Source organism: Phyllobates terribilis, unplaced genomic scaffold (genome assembly GCF_046119375.1).
Source record: "Phyllobates terribilis strain yellow unplaced genomic scaffold, ASM4611937v1 Scaffold_191__1_contigs__length_3620865, whole genome shotgun sequence".
NCBI classification, from domain to species: domain Eukaryota; kingdom Metazoa; phylum Chordata; class Amphibia; order Anura; family Dendrobatidae; genus Phyllobates; species Phyllobates terribilis.
The window spans coordinates 2152678-2170317 of record NW_027362951.1 but is presented as its reverse complement, the minus strand read 5'-3'; positions in this window follow the sequence as shown (position 1 = coordinate 2170317).

The following is a 17640-nucleotide window of genomic DNA, read 5'->3' as shown; positions in this document are numbered from 1 at the left end:
GCTCAGCAAGAGCTGTGGCAACGTTTCGGCTAGATATAGCCTTTTTCAAGCAAAGTGCAGAGTATACAGGTGAGGTATATATCAGATCAACCATTTATAGTACAATTATATTATAAAGTGCAAAAAGTGCAAAGTGCATAAAAACATACAATACATATACATAGATCATAATGTATATAAATTTCTGTGATTCATAACAATACATACACATCATTTGGTCTCATAATGTGGCTCAATTTACTATGCATCTAGATAGGTGCCTTGGGGGGTCTAGTTTCCAAAATGGTGTCACTTGTGGGGGTTTCCACTTTTTAGACACATCAGGGGCTCTCCAAACGCAACATGGCATCCGCTAATTATTCAAGCAAATTTTACAATCAAAAAGTCAAATTGCGCTCCTTCCCTTCCGAGCCCTGCCGTGCGCCCAAACAGTTGTTTTTCCCCACATTTGGGGTATCTACGTGCCCAGGGGAAATTGCACAACAAATTTTGGGTCCATTTTATCTTGTTACCCCTGTGAAAATAAAAAAATTGGATCTAAAGTAACATTTTTGTGAAAAAAGTTAAATGTTCATTTTTTTCTTCCACATTCCCAAAATTCCTGTGAAGCACCTGAAGGGTTAATAAAGTTCTTGAATGTGGTTTTGAGCACCTTGAGGGGTGCAGTTTTTAGAATGGTGTCGCTTTTGGGTATTTTCTGTCATAAAGACCCCTCAAAGTGACTTCAAATGTGATGTGGTCCCTAAAAAAATGGTTTTGTAAATTTTGTTGGAAAAATGAGAAATCACTGGTCAACTTTTAACTCTTATAACTTCCTAACAAAAAAAAATTTGGTTCCAATATTGTGCTGATGTAAAGTAGACATGTGGGAAATGTTATTTATTAAGTATTTTGTGTGACATATCTCTCTGATTTAACGGAATAAAAATTCAAATTTTGAAAATTGCAACATTTTCAAAATTTTAGCTAAATTTCTGTTTTTTTTCACAAATAAACGCAAGTGATATCGAAGAAATTTTACCACAATCATGAAGTACAATATGTCATGAAAAAACAGTCTCAGAATCAGGGGGATCCGTTGAATCGTTCCAGAGTAATTACCTCATAAAGTGACAGTGGTCAGAAGTGTAAAAATTGGCCTGGTCATTAACGTGCAAACCACCCTCGGGGGTAAAGGGGTTAAAATTGCCCTGACCAAAATCTAATTAGTGAGCGCATCTACAGATCTGATGGGTAACGAGCACAATAATCCCCTTAAGCCCTACTAAATGCATAAATGTCCAATATGAGTACAGAGCAGTCCATACAGAATGGATGATAGAGAGGACAATACAGTTAGATAAAGAAGTAGAAAGCCAAACCAAGTAAATGTCTCCTGAGATCTCGGCTACTGAGGTCTCAATTGCGCATCTGCTGCCTCAGGCGGCCATTTGTGTAACACAAGCGATCGGAAGATCACAGCTTCTAGTCTGCTAAGGAGACTATTGAAGCATGTAAAAAGTAAAAAAAATATATATATAAAAGTTCAAATCACCCCCCTTTTGCCCCATTCAAAATAAAACAATCAAAAATACACGTTTGGTATCGCCGCCTTCAGAATCGCCCGATCTATCAATATATAAAAAGAATGAATCCGATCAGTAAACGGCGTAACGAGAAAAAAAATCTAAACTCCAGAATTAAGTTGTTTTGGTCGCCGCAACATTGCATTAAAATGTAATAACAGGCGATCAAAACATCATATCTACACCAAAACGGTATCAATAAAAACGTCAGCTTGACGCAAAAAATAATCCCTAACACGGCCCCAGATCACAAAAAATGGAGACACTACGGGTCTCGGAAAACTGCGCCATTTTTTTTTTTTACATGCTTTGGATTTTGATTTCACCACTTAAATAAAATAGAACCTATACATGTTCGGTAACTACGAACTCGTAATGACCTGGAGAATCATAATGGCAGGTCAGTGTTAGCATTTAGTGAACATGGTAAAAAAAAAACTTTTGTGGAATTGCACTTTTTTTGCCCTTTCACGACACTTGGATATTTTTCCAGTTTTCCAGTGCACTATATGGTAAAATCAATGGTGTTGTTCAAAAGTATAACTCATCCCATGGGCGTACCCACCATGGGGCGGGGGAGCAGCTGCCCCCCCTAGAAGCAGGGACGCACGCCACACACCAGGGCCGGTGTCAGCACCCAGCGCACCCGGGCAAATGCCGGGGCCCTGAGCAGGCGGGGGGCCCCTCACCGTCGGGCACCCCGCGCGCTATGGGACCTGTGAGCGGAGGAGAGCGGTGTCAGCACCCGCTCCCCCCCGCTTGCTCAGGGCCCCGGCACAATACTTACCACTCCCCGTGCCTCCGCAGCAGCTCCTGCATCCTCCGCTGCTGCTGCACTGTGACGTCTCAGGTCAGAGGGCGCTCTCTCCTGAGCAGTCACAGCGCAGAGCGGGATGAAGCCGGCGACGCTGGAGTCCGGAGCAGCGGCAGCAGGTGAGCCGTGAGGTGAGTATTTGATTTTTTTTCTACTGTATGGAGGCCTGTGGCAGTATAAGGGAGGGGGGTGAGGTGGGGGTGTGTGACATCCTACATGGGGCATTATATGGGGTGGTTGTGTGACATCCTGCATGGGGCATTATAAGGGTGGGGGTGTGTGACATCCTGCATGGGGCATTATAAGGGAGGGGGGGTGTGACATCCTGCATGGGGCATTATAAGGGAGGGGGGGTGTGACATCCTGCATGGGGCATTATAAGGGGGGGGGGGGTGACATCCTGCATGGGGCATTATAAAGGAGGGGGGGGTTGACATCCTGCATGGGGCATTATATGGGGTGGTTGTGTGACATCCTGCATGGGGCAGTATAAGGGAGGGGGGTGTGTGACATCCTGTATGGAGCATTATAAGGGTGGGGGTGTGTGACATCCTGCATGGGGCATTATAAGGGAGGGGGGGTGACATCCTGCATGGGGCATTATAAGGGGGGGGGTGACATCCTGCATGGGGCATTATATGGGGTGGTTGTGTGACATCCTGCATGGGGCAGTATAAGGGAGGGGGGTGTGTGACATCCTGTATGGAGCATTATAAGGGGGGGGGGTTACATCCTGCATGGGGCATTATAAGGGGGGGGTGACATCTTGCATGGGGCATTATAAGGGAGGGGGGTTGTGCGACATCCTGCATGGGGCAGTATAAGGGAGGGGTGTGTGTGACATCCTGTATGGGGCATTATAAGGGAGGGGGGGTGACATCCTGCATGGGGCATTATATGGGGTGGTTGTGTGACATCCTGCATGGGGCAGTTTAAGGGAGGGGGGTGTGTGACATCCTGTATGGAGCATTATAAGGGTGGGGGTGTGTGACATCCTGCATGGGGCAGTATAAGGGAGGGGGGTGTGTGACATCCTGTATGGAGCATTATAAGGGTGGGGGTGTGTGACATCCTGCATGGGGCATTATAAGGGAGGGGGGGTGACATCCTGCATGGGGCATTATAAGGGGGGGGGGTGACATCCTGCATGGGGCATTATATGGGGTGGTTGTGTGACATCCTGCATGGGGCAGTATAAGGGAGGGGGGTGTGTGACATCCTGTATGGAGCATTATAAGGGGGGGGGTTACATCCTGCATGGGGCATTATAAGGGGGGGGTGACATCTTGCATGGGGCATTATAAGGGAGGGGGGTTGTGTGACATCCTGCATGGGGCAGTATAAGGGAGGGGTGTGTGTGACATCCTGTATGGGGCATTATAAGGGAGGGGGGGTGACATCCTGCATGGGGCATTATATGGGGTGGTTGTGTGACATCCTGCATGGGGCAGTATAAGGGAGGGGGGTGTGTGACATCCTGTATGGAGCATTATAAGGGTGGGGGTGTGTGACATCCTGCATGGGGCATTATAAGGGAGGGGGGGTGACATCCTGCATGGGGCATTATAAGGGAGGGGGGGTGACATCCTGCATGGGGCATTATATGGGGTGGTTGTGTGACATCCTGCATGGGGCAGTATAAGGGAGAGGGGTGTGTGACATCCTGTATGGAGCATTATAAAGGGGGGGGTTACATCCTGCATGGGGCATTATAAGGGGGGGGGTGACATCTTGCATGGGGCATTATAAGGGAGGGGGGTTGTGTGACATCCTGCATGGGGCAGTATAAGGGAGGGGTGTGTGTGACATCCTGTATGGGGCATTATAAGGGAGGGGGGGTGACATCCTGCATGGGGCATTATATGGGGTGGTTGTGTGACATCCTGCATGGGGCAGTATAAGGGAGGGGGGTGTGTGACATCCTGTATGGAGCATTATAAGGGGGGGGCTACATCCTGCATGGGGCATTATAAGGGGGGGTGACATCTTGCATGGGGCATTATAAGGGAGGGGGGTTGTGTGACATCCTGCATGGGGCAGTATAAGGGAGGGGTGTGTGTGACATCCTGTATGGGGCATTATAAGGGAGGAGGGGGTGACATCCTGCATGGGGCATTATAAGGGAGGGGGGTTGTGTGACATCCTGCATGGGGCAGTATAAGGGAGGGGTGTGTGTGACATCCTGTATGGGGCATTATAAGGGAGGGGGGGGGTGACATCCTGCATGGGGCATTATATGGGGTGGTTGTGTGACATCCTGCATGGGGCAGTATAAGGGAGGGGGGGTGTGACATCCTGTATGGAGCATTATAAGGGGGGGGTTACATCCTGTATGGGGCATTATAAGGGGGGGGTGACATCTTGCATGGGGCATTATAAGGGAGGGGGGTTGTGTGACATCCTGCATGGGGCAGTATAAGGGAGGGGTGTGTGTGACATCCTGCATGGGGCATTATAAAGGAGGGGGGTTGTGTGACATCCTGCATGGGGCAGTATAAGGGAGGGGTGTGTGTGACATCCTGTATGGGGCATTATAAGGGGGGGAGACATCCTGCATGGGGCATTATAAGGGGGGGTGACATCCTGCATGGGGCATTATAAGGGAGGGGGGGTGTGACATCCTGCATGGGGCATTATAAGGGGTGGAGGTGTGACGTCCTGTATGGGACATTATAAGGGAGGGGGTGTGTGTGACATCCTGCATGGGACATTATAAGGGAGTGGGGGTGTGTGACATCCTGCATAGGGCATTATAAGGGAGGGGGTGTGTGTGACATCCTGCATGGGGCATTATAAGGAAGAGGGGGTGTTATCCTGCATGGAGCATTATAAGGGGGGTGACATCCTACATGGGGCATTATATGGGGGGGAACTGCCTGCATGGGGCATTATGTGGGGGGAACAGCCTGCGTGGGGCATTATGTGGGGGGAACAGCCTGCATAAGGCATTAGGTGTGGGAAACAGCCTGCATGGAGCATTATATGGGGGCCAGTATTCTGTATGGAGCGTTATATGGGGGCCAGTATCCTGCATGGAGCTTTATATGGGGGCCAGTATCCTGCATGGAGCGTTATATGGGGGCCAGTATCCTGCATGGAGCTTTATATGGGGTCAGTATCCTGCATGGAGCGTTATATGGGGGCCAGTATTCTGTATGGAGCACTATATGGGGGCCAGTATCCTGTATGGAGCGTTATATGGGGCCAGTATTCCGAATGGAGCGTTATATGGGGGCCAGTATCCCCAATGATAGGGATTGGAGGGAGCAATGATGGAGGAGGTGGGAGGAGAGCAATGATGGAGGTGGGGGAGAGAAATGATGGGGAATTATTTGGACGCTATATGCTGTTAATATTTGGTCTTGTCACGGTGTGGTGATATGTGGTCTGGTCATGGTGTGGTGGCATTTCTCCCTTGTATGTAGTATTATTCTGTCACTATTGTGGTAATATGTGTTCTGGTCATGGTGTGGTATTTCTCCATTGTATGTGGTATTATTCAGTCACTATGTGGTGGCAATATGTGGTCTGGTCATGGTGTGGTGGTATTTCTCCCTTGTATGTAGTATTATTCGGTCACTATGTGGTGGTAATATGTAGTCCAGTCATGGTGTGGCAGTATTTCTCCCTTGCATGTGGTACTATTGGTATTGTTATAGTGGATTGTGTTGTGTATGGCGGTCATTTGTTCTCTCTGATATTAATTAGGAGAAGATTCTTTATTTCCATTAGTGATTTAATACTTGGAACAAGATGCACTTACAGGGGTTCTCCGGGGAAAACAAGTAATCACCTCTCCACAGAGTAAGTGATAAATTATTGATTAGTGGGGGTCTGACTGCTGGGACCCGCACTGATTGGTAGAATGTGGAGCTTTTTTCCCCATTAGACTGGACCTCATGTGCGCTTCGACCACGGATCTATACATTCCCTCAGTGGCTGAGAGCGCTGTTCTTGTTTTTCTTCTGGAAGCCACAAAGAAAATGAATGAAACTGCGGTCAGACGTCCCACCTGCCGCTGCATTTTAAAATGGGGATAAGTGTCCTGCCAGGGATAAAACTTCCCCATTCTTCCGATAGGTGCGTTTTCCAATGTTCGGACCCAAACGATCAATAATTGATCACCGATCCTGTGGATCCTGTGGATCCCGTGGATCGGTGATAACTTGTTTTGACCAAAGAACCGCTTTAATGCAAACTACCGTAATTATACATCCCAGTTCTAGCGGTGCACAGTATATGTGCAGGAGCCGCCTGTGATTTACAGCCGACGCTCCACTATAACGGGGATATCGGCTAACAGTTACTTGCATATTGCTGTAGGGTGGGCCCCGAGGATCAATTCCTCCTGTGGGCCCCAGACACCCCAGTCCGACACTGGCTGCACTCACCATTCTGCTGTTACATCATATCTTATCCTCCAGTCACCTCCAAAGCTGCAGTCACTATTCTGCTGTTACATCATGTCTTATCCTCCAGTCACCTGCAGAGCTGCAGTCACTATTCTGCTGTTACATCATGTCTTATCCTCCAGTCACCTCCAGAGCTGCACTGACTATTCTGCTGTTACATCATGTCTTATCATCCAGTCACCTCCAGAGCTGTAGTCACTATTCTGCTGCTACATCGTGTGTTATCCTCCACGCACCTCCAGAGCTGCACTCACTATTCTGCTGTTACATGATGTCTTATCCTCCAGCCACCTCCAGAACTGCACTCACTATTCTGCTGTTACATCGTGTCTTATTCTCCAGTCACCTCCAGAGCTGCAGTCACTATTCTGCTGTTACATAGCGTCTTATCCTCCAGGCACCTCCAGAGCTGCAGTCACTTTTCTGCAGTTACATCAGGTCTTATCCTCCAATCACCTCCAGAGCTGCACTCACTATTCTGCTGTTACATCGTGTCTTATCCTCCAGTCACCTCCAGAGCTGCATTCACCATTCTGCTGTTACATCATGTCTTATCCTCCAGTCACCTCCAGAGCTGCACTCATCATTCTGCTGTTACATTGTGTCTTATCCTCCAGTCACCTCCAGAGCTGCACTCACCATTCTGCTGTTAGATCATATCTTATCCTCCAGTCACCTCCAGAGCTGCAGACTCTATTATGCTGTTACATCATGTCTTATCCTCCAGTCACCTCCAGAGCTGCACTCACTATTCTAGTGTTACATCGTGTTTTATCCTCCAGTCACCTCCAGAGCTGCACTCACCATTCCGCTGTTACATCGTGTCTTATCCTCCAGTCACCTCCAGAGCTGTAGTCACTATTCTGCTGCTACATCATGTGTTATCCTCCAGGCACCTCCAGAGCTGCACTCACTGTTCTGCTGTTAAATGATGTCTTATCCTCCAGTCACCTCCAGAACTCCACTCACTATTCTGCTGTTACATTGTGTCTTATTCTCCAGTCACCTCCAGAGCTGCACTCACTATTCTGCTGTTACATCGTGTCTTATTCTCCAGTCACCTCCAGAGCTGCACTCACCATTCTGCTGATACATCATGTTTTATCCTCCAGTCACCTCCAGAGCTGCACTCACCATTCTGCTGTTACATCGTGTCTTATCCTCCAGTCGCCTCTAGAGCTGCAGACACTTTTCTGCTGTTACATCGTGTCTTATCCTCCAGTCACCTCCAGAGCTGCAATCACTATTCTGCTGTTACAACATGTCTTATCCTCCAGTCACCTCCACAGCTGCAGTCACTATTCTGCTGTTACATCGTGTCTTATCCTCCAGTCACCTCCAGAGCTGCACTCACTATTCTGCTGTTACATCATGTCTTATCCTCCAGTCACCTCCACAGCTGCAGTCACTATTCTGCTGTTACATCGTGTCTTATCCTCCAGTCACCTCCAGAGCTGCACTCACTATTCTGCTGTTTCATCGTATCTTATTCTCCAGTCACCTCCAGAGCTGCACTCACTATTCTGCTGTTACATCATGTCTTATCCTCCAGTCACCTCCACAGCTGCAGTCACTATTCTGCTGTTACATCGTGTCTTATCCTCCAGTCACCTCCAGATCTGCATTCACTATTCTGCTGTTACATCGTGTCTTATTCTCCAGTCACCTCCAGAGCTGCACTCACCATTCTGCTGTTACATCATGTTTTATCCTCCAGTCACCTCCAGAGCTGCACTCACTATTCTGCTGTTACATCGTGTCTTATCCTCCAGTCAACTCCAGAGCTGCACTCACCATTCTGCTGTTACATTGTGTCTTATCCTCCAGTCACCTCTAGAGCTGCAGACACTATTCTGATGTCACATCGTGTCTTATCCTCCAGTCACCTCCAGAGCTGCAATCACTATTCTGCTGTTACAACATGTCTTATCCTCCAGTCACCTCCACAGCTGCAGTCACTATTCTGCTGTTACATTGTGTCTTATCCTCCAGTCACCTCCAGAGCTGCACTCACCATTCTGCTGTTTCATCATGTCTTATCCTCCAGTCACCTCCAGAGCTGCACTCACTATTCTGCTGTTACATCGTGTCTTATCCTGCATTCACATCTAGAGCTGTAGTCACTATTCTGCTGCTACATCATGTGTTATCCTCCAGGCACCTCCAGAGCTGCACTCACTATTCTGCTGTTTCATGATGTCTTATCCTCCAGCCACCTCCAGAACTGCACTCACTATTCTGCTGTTACATCGTGTCTTATTCTCCAGTCACCTCAAGAGCTGCAGTCACTATTCTGCTGTTACATCGTTTTTTATACTCCAGTCACCTCCAGAGCTGCACTCACCATTCTGCTGTTACAACAGGCCTTATCCTCCATTCACCTCAAGAGCTGCACTCACTATTCTGCTGTTACATAGTTTTTTATACTCCAGTCACCTCCAGAGCTGCACTCACCATTCTGCTGATACATCGTGTCTTATCCTCCAGTCACCTCCAGAGCTGCAGTCTCTATTCTGCTGTTACATGATGTCTTATCCTCCAGTCACCTCCAGAGCTGCAGTCTCTATTTTGCTGTTACATCGTGTCTTATCCTCCAGTCACCTCCAGAGCTGCCGTCTCTATTCTGCTGTTACATCGTGTCTTATCCTCCAGTCACCTCCAGAGCTGCAGTCATTATTCTGCTGTTACATCAGGTCTTATCCTCCAATCACCTCCAGAGCTGCACTCACTATTCTGCTGTTACATCGTTTCTTATCCTCCAGTCACCTCCAGAGCTGCACTCACCATTCTGCTGTTACATTGTGTCTTATCATCCAGTCACCTCCAGAGCTGTGGTCACTATTCTGCTGTTACATCATGTCTTATCCTCCAGCCACTTCCAAAGCTGCAGTCACTATTCTGCTGTTACATCATGTCTTGTCCTCCAGCCACCTCCAGAGCTGCGGTCACTATTCTGCTGTTACATTGTGTCTTATCCTCTATTCACCTCCAGATCTGCGCTCATTATTCTGCTGTTACATCATATCTTGTCCTGCAGCACCTCCAGAGCTGCACTCATTATTCTGCTGTTACATCGTGTCTTATCCTCCAGTCACCTCCAGAGCTGCAATCATCATTCTGCTGTTACATCGTGTCTTATCCTCGAGTCACCTCCAGAGCTGCACTCACCATTCTGCTGTTACATCATGTCTTATCCTCCAGTCACCTCCAGAGCTGCACTCACTATTCTGGTGTTACATCGTGTTTTATCCTCCAGTCACCTCCAGAGCTGCACTCACCATTCCGCTGTTACATCGTGTCTTATCCTCCAGTCACCTCCAGAGCTGTAGTCACTATTCTGCTGCTACATCATGTGTTATCCTCCAGGCACCTCCAGAGCTGCACTCACTGTTCTGCTGTTAAATGATGTCTTATCCTCCAGCCACCTCCAGAACTCCACTCACTATTCTGCTGTTACATTGTGTCTTATTCTCCAGTCACCTCCAGAGCTGCAGTCTCTATTCTGCTGTTACATGATGTCTTATCCTCCAGTCACCTCCAGAGCTGCAGTCTCTATTTTGCTGTTACATCGTGTCTTATCCTCCAGTCACCTCCAGAGCTGCCGTCTCTATTCTGCTGTTACATCGTGTCTTATCCTCCAGTCACCTCCAGAGCTGCAGTCATTATTCTGCTGTTACATCAGGTCTTATCCTCCAATCACCTCCAGAGCTGCACTCACTATTCTGCTGTTACATCGTTTCTTATCCTCCAGTCACCTCCAGAGCTGCACTCACCATTCTGCTGTTACATTGTGTCTTATCATCCAGTCACCTCCAGAGCTGTGGTCACTATTCTGCTGTTACATCATGTCTTATCCTCCAGCCACTTCCAAAGCTGCAGTCACTATTCTGCTGTTACATCATGTCTTGTCCTCCAGCCACCTCCAGAGCTGCGGTCACTATTCTGCTGTTACATTGTGTCTTATCCTCCATTCACCTCCAGATCTGCGCTCATTATTCTGCTGTTACATCATATCTTGTCCTGCAGCACCTCCAGAGCTGCACTCATTATTCTGCTGTTACATCGTGTCTTATCCTCCAGTCACCTCCAGAGCTGCAATCATCATTCTGCTGTTACATCGTGTCTTATCCTCGAGTCACCTCCAGAGCTGCACTCACCATTCTGCTGTTACATCATGTCTTATCCTCCAGTCACCTCCAGAGCTGCACTCACTATTCTGGTGTTACATCGTGTTTTATCCTCCAGTCACCTCCAGAGCTGCACTCACCATTCCGCTGTTACATCGTGTCATATCCTCCAGTCACCTCCAGAGCTGTAGTCACTATTCTGCTGCTACATCATGTGTTATCCTCCAGGCACCTCCAGAGCTGCACTCACTGTTCTGCTGTTAAATGATGTCTTATCCTCCAGCCACCTCCAGAACTCCACTCACTATTCTGCTGTTACATTGTGTTTTATTCTCCAGTCACCTCCAGAGCTGCACTCACTATTCTGCTGTTACATCGTGTCTTATTCTCCAGTCACCTCCAGAGCTGCACTCACCATTCTGCTGATACATCATGTTTTATCCTCCAGTCACCTCCAGAGCTGCACTCACCATTCTGCTGTTACATCGTGTCTTATCCTCCAGTCGCCTCTAGAGCTGCAGACACTTTTCTGCTGTTACATCGTGTCTTATCCTCCAGTCACCTCCAGAGCTGCAATCACTATTCTGCTGTTACAACATGTCTTATCCTCCAGTCACCTCCACAGCTGCAGTCACTATTCTGCTGTTACATCGTGTCTTATCCTCCAGTCACCTCCAGAGCTGCACTCACTATTCTGCTGTTACATCATGTCTTATCCTCCAGTCACCTCCACAGCTGCAGTCACTATTCTGCTGTTACATCGTGTCTTATCCTCCAGTCACCCCCAGAGCTGCACTCACTATTCTGCTGTTTCATCATGTTTTATCCTCCAGTCACCTCCAGATCTGCACTCACTATTCTGCTGTTACATCGTGTCTTATTCTCCAGTCACCTCCAGAGCTGCACTCACCATTCTCCTGTTACATCATGTTTTATCCTCCAGTCACCTCCAGAGCTGCACTCACTATTCTGCTGTTACATCGTGTCTTATCCTCCAGTCAACTCCAGAGCTGCACTCACCATTCTGCTGTTACATTGTGTCTTATCCTCCAGTCACCTCTAGAGCTGCAGACACTATTCTGATGTCACATCGTGTCTTATCCTCCAGTCACCTCCAGAGCTGCAATCACTATTCTGCTGTTACAACATGTCTTATCCTCCAGTCACCTCCACAGCTGCAGTCACTATTCTGCTGTTACATTGTGTCTTATCCTCCAGTCACCTCCAGAGCTGCACTCACTATTCTGCTGTTTCATCATGTCTTATCCTCCAGTCACCTCCAGAGCTGCACTCACTATTCTGCTGTTACATCGTGTCTTATCCTGCATTCACATCTAGAGCTGTAGTCACTATTCTGCTGCTACATCATGTGTTATCCTCCAGGCACCTCCAGAGCTGCACTCACTATTCTGCTGTTTCATGATGTCTTATCCTCCAGCCACCTCCAGAACTGCACTCACTATTCTGCTGTTACATCGTGTCTTATTCTCCAGTCACCTCAAGAGCTGCAGTCACTATTCTGCTGTTACATCGTTTTTTATACTCCAGTCACCTCCAGAGCTGCACTCACCATTCTGCTGTTACAACAGGCGTTATCCTCCATTCACCTCAAGAGCTGCACTCACTATTCTGCTGTTACATCGTTTTTTATACTCCAGTCACCTCCAGAGCTGCACTCACCATTCTGCTGATACATCGTGTGTTATCCTCCAGTCACTTCCAGAGCTGCAGTCTCTATTCTGCGGTTACATGATGTCTTATCCTCCAGTCACCTCCAGAGCTGTAGTCTCTATTTTGCTGTTACATCGTGTCTTATCCTCCAGTCACCTCCAGAGCTGCCGTCTCTATTCTGCTGTTACATCGTGTCTTATCCTCCAGTCACCTCCAGAGCTGCAGTCATTATTCTGCTGTTACATCAGGTCTTATCCTCCAATCACCTCCAGAGCTGCACTCACTATTCTGCTGTTACATCGTTTCTTATCCTCCAGTCACCTCCAGAGCTGCACTCACCATTCTGCTGTTACATTGTGTCTTATCATCCTGTCACCTCCAGAGCTGTGGTCACTATTCTGCTGTTACATCATGTCTTATCCTCCAGCCACTTCCAAAGCTGCAGTCACTATTCTGCTGTTACATCATGTCTTGTCCTCCAGCCACCTCCAGAGCTGCGGTCACTATTCTGCTGTTACATTGTGTCTTATCCTCCATTCACCTCCAGATCTGCGCTCATTATTCTGCTGTTTCATCATATCTTGTCCTGCAGCACCTCCAGAGCTGCACTCATTATTCTGCTGTTACATCGTGTCTTATCCTCCAGTCACCTCCAGAGCTGCAATCATCATTCTGCTGTTACATCGTGTCTTATCCTCGAGTCACCTCCAGAGCTGCACTCACCATTCTGCTGTTACATCATATCTTATCCTCCAGTCACCTCCAGAGCTGCATTCTCTTTTCTGCTGTTACATCATGTCTTATCCTCCAGTCACCTCCAGAGCTGCAGACTCTATTCTGCTGTTACATCATGTCTTATCCTCCAGTCACCTCCAGAGCTGCACTCACTATTCTGCTGTTACATCGTGTTTTATCCTCCAGTCACCTCCAGAGCTGCACTCACCATTCTGCTGTTGCTTTGTGTCTTATCCTCCAGTCACCTCCAGAGCTGCACTCACCATTCTGCTATTACATCATGTCTTATCCTCCAGTCACCTCAAGAGCTGCAGTCTGTATTCTGCTGTTACATCATGTCTTATCCTCCAGCCACCTCCAAAGCTGCAGTCACTATTCTACTGTTACATCGTGTCTTATCCTCCAGTCACCTCCAGAGCTGCAGTCACTATTCTGCTGTTACATCGCATCTTATCCTCCAGTCACCTCCAGAGCTGCACTCATTATTCTGATGTTACATCATGTCTTATCCTCCAGTCACCTCCAGAGATGCAATCTCTATTCTGCTGTTACATCATGTCTTATCCTCCAGTCACCTCCAGAGCTACAGTCTCTTTTCTGCTGTTACATCGTGTCTTATCCTCCAGTCACCTCCAGAGCTGCAGTCACTATTCTTCTGTTACATCACATCTTATCCTCCAGTCACCTCCAGAGCTGCACTCACTATTCTGCTGTTACATCGTGTCTTATCCTCCAGTCACCTCCAGAGCAGCAGTCACTATTCTGCTGTTACATCGTGTCTTATCGTCCTGTCACCTCCAGAGCTGCAGTCACTATTCTGCTGTTACAACGTGTCTAATGCTCCTGTCACCTCCAGAGCTGCAGTCATTATTCTTCTGTTACATCAGGTCTTATCCTCCAATCACCTTCAGAGCTGCACTCACTATTCTGCTGTTACATCGTGTCTTATCCTCTAGTCACCTCCAGAGCTGCACTCACCATTCTGCTGTTACATTGTGTCTTATCATCCAGTCACCTCCAGAGCTGTGGTCACTATTCTGCTGTTACATCATGTCTTATCCTTCAGCCACCTCCAGAGCTGCAGTTACTATTCTGCTGTTACATTGTGTCTTATCCTCCAGTCACCTCCAGAGCTGCGCTCATTATTCTGCTGTTACATCATGTCTTGTCCTGCAGCACCTCCAGAGCTGCACTCATTATTCTGTTGTTACATCGTGTCTTATCCTCCAGTCACCTCCAGAGCTGCAATCATCATTCTGCTGTTACATCGTGTCTTATCCTCGAGTCACCTCCAGAGCTGCACTCACCATTCTGCTGTTACATCATATCTTATCCTCTAGTCACCTCCAGAGCTGCATTCTCTTTTCTGCTTTTACATCATGTCTTATCCTCCAGTCACCTCCAGAGCTGCACTCACTATTCTGCTGTTACATCTTGTTTTATCCTCCAGTCACCTCCAGAGCTGCACTCACCATTCTGCTGTTACATTGTGTCTTATCCTCCAGTCACCTCCAGAGCTGCACTCACCATTCTGCTATTACATCATGTCTTATCCTTCAGTCACCTCAAGAGCTGCAGTCTGTATTCTGCTGTTACATCATGTCTTATCCTCCAGCCACCTCCAAAGCTGCAGTCACTATTCTACTGTTACATCGTGTCTTATCCTCCAGTCACCTCCAGAGCTGCAGTCACTATTCTGCTGTTACATCGCATCTTATCCTCCAGTCACCTCCAGAGCTGCACTCACTATTCTGCTGTTACATCATGTCTTATCCTCCAGTCACCTCCAGAGATGTAATCTCTATTCTGCTACATCATGTCTTATCCTCCAGTCACCTCCAGAGCTACAGTCTGTTTTCTGCTGTTACATCGTGTCTTATCCTCCAGTCACCTCCAGAGCTGCAGTCACTATTATTCTGTTACATCACATCTTATCCTCCAGTCACCTCCAGAGCTGCACTCACTATTCTGCTGTTACATCGTGTCTTATCCTCCAGTCACCTCCAGAGCTGCAGTCACTATTATTCTGTTACATCACATCTTATCCTCCAGTCACCTCCAGAGCTGCACTCACTATTCTGCTGTTACATCGTGTCTTATCCTCCAGTCACCTCCAGAGCAGCAGTCACTATTCTGCTGTTACATCGTGTCTTATCCACCAGTCACCTCCAGAGCTGCAGTCACTATTCTGCTGTTACAACGTGTCTAATGCTCCAGTCACCTCCAGAGCTGCAGTCATTATTCTTCTGTTACATCAGGTCTTATCCTCCAATCACCTTCAGAGCTGCACTCACTATTCTGCTGTTACATCGTGTCTTATCCTCTAGTCACCTCCAGAGCTGCACTCACCATTCTGCTGTTACATTGTGTCTTATCATCCAGTTACCTCCAGAGCTGTGGTCACTATTCTGCTGTTACATCATGTCTTATGTTCCAGACACTTCCAGAGCTGCAGTCACTATTCTGCTGTTACATCATGTCTTATCCTTCAGCCACCTCCAGAGCTGCAGTCACTATTCTGCTGTTACATTGTGTCTTATCCTCCAGTCACCTGCAGAGCTGCACTCACTATTCTGCTGTTACATCATGTCTTATGCTTCAGGCACCTCCACAGCTGCACTCATTATACTGCTGTTACATCGTGCCTTATCATCTAGTCACCTCCAGAGCTGCAGTCACTATTCTGCTGTTACATCATGTCTTATCCTCCAGTCACCTCCAGAGCTGCAGACTCTATTCTGCTGTTACATCATGCCTTATCTTCAAGTCACCTCCAGAGCTGCACTCACTATTCTGCTGTTACATCGTGTCTTATACTTCAGTCACCTCCACAGCTGCACTCATTATACTGCTGTTACATCGTGCCTTATCCTCTAGTCACCTCCAGAGCTGCAGTCACTATTTTGCTGTTACATCGTGTTTTATCCTCCAGTCACCTCCAGAGCTGCACTCACCATTCTGCTGTTACATCGTGTCTTATCCTCCAGTCACCTCCAGAGCTGCACTCACAATTCTGCTGTTACATCGTGTCTTATACTTCAGTCACCTCCATAGCTGCAGTCGCTATTCTACTGTTACATCATGTCTTATCCTCCAGTCACCTCCAAAGATGCAGTCTCTATTCTGCTGTTACATCATGTCTTATCCTCCAGTCACCTCCAGAGCTGCAGTCTCTTTTCTGCTGTTACATCGTGTCTTATCCTCCAGTCACCTCCAGAGCTGCAGTCACTATTCTGCTGTTACATCACATCTTATCCTCCAGTCACCTCCAGAGCTGCACTCACTATTCTGCTGTTACATCGTGTCTTATCCTCCAGTCACCTCCAGAGCTGCAGTCACTATTCTACTGTTACATCGTGTCTTATCCTCAAGTCTCCTCCAAAGCTGCAGTCTCTATTCTGCTGTTACATCATGTCTTTTCCTCCAAGCACCTCCAGAGCTGCACTCACTATTCAGCTGTTACATCGTGTTTTATCCTCCAGTCACCTCAAGAGCTGCACACACCATTCTGCTGTTACATCGTGTCTTATTCTCCAGTCACCTACAGAGCTGCACTCACCATTCTGCTATTACATCATGTCTTATCCTCCAGTCACCTCCAGAGCTGAAGTCTGTATTCTGCTGTTACATCATGTCTTATCCTCCAGCCACCTCCAGAGCTGCAGTCACTATTCTACTGTTACATCGAGTCTTATCCTCCAGTCACCTCCAGAGCTGCGGTCACTATTCTGCTGTTACATCGCATCTTATCCTCCAGTCACCTCCAGAGCTGCACTCACTATTCTGCTGTTCACCACATCTTAACCTCCAGTCACCTCCAGAGCTGCACTCACTATTCTGCTCTTTACATCGTGTCTTATCCTCCAGTCACCTCCAGAGCTGCAGTCACTATTCTGCTGTTACATCGTGTCTTATCCTCCTGTCACCTCCAGAGCTGCAGACACTATTCTGATGTTGCATCACATCTTATTCTCCAGTCACGTACAGAGCTGCTCTCACTATTCTGCTCTTACATCGTGTCTTATCCTCCAGTCACCTCCAGAGCTGCAGTCACTATTCTGCTGTTACATCGTGTCTTATCCTTCAGTCACCTCCAGAGCTGCAGTCACTATTCTGCTGTTACAATGTGTCTAATGCTCCAGTCACCTCCAGAGCTGCAGTCTCTATTCTGCTGTTACATCATGTCTTATCCTCCAATCACCTCCACAGCTGCAGTCACTTTTCTGCTGTTATTTCGTGTCTTATCCTCCAGTCACCTCCAGAGCTGCAGTCACTATTCTGCTATTACATCACAGCTTTTCCTCCAGTCACCTCCA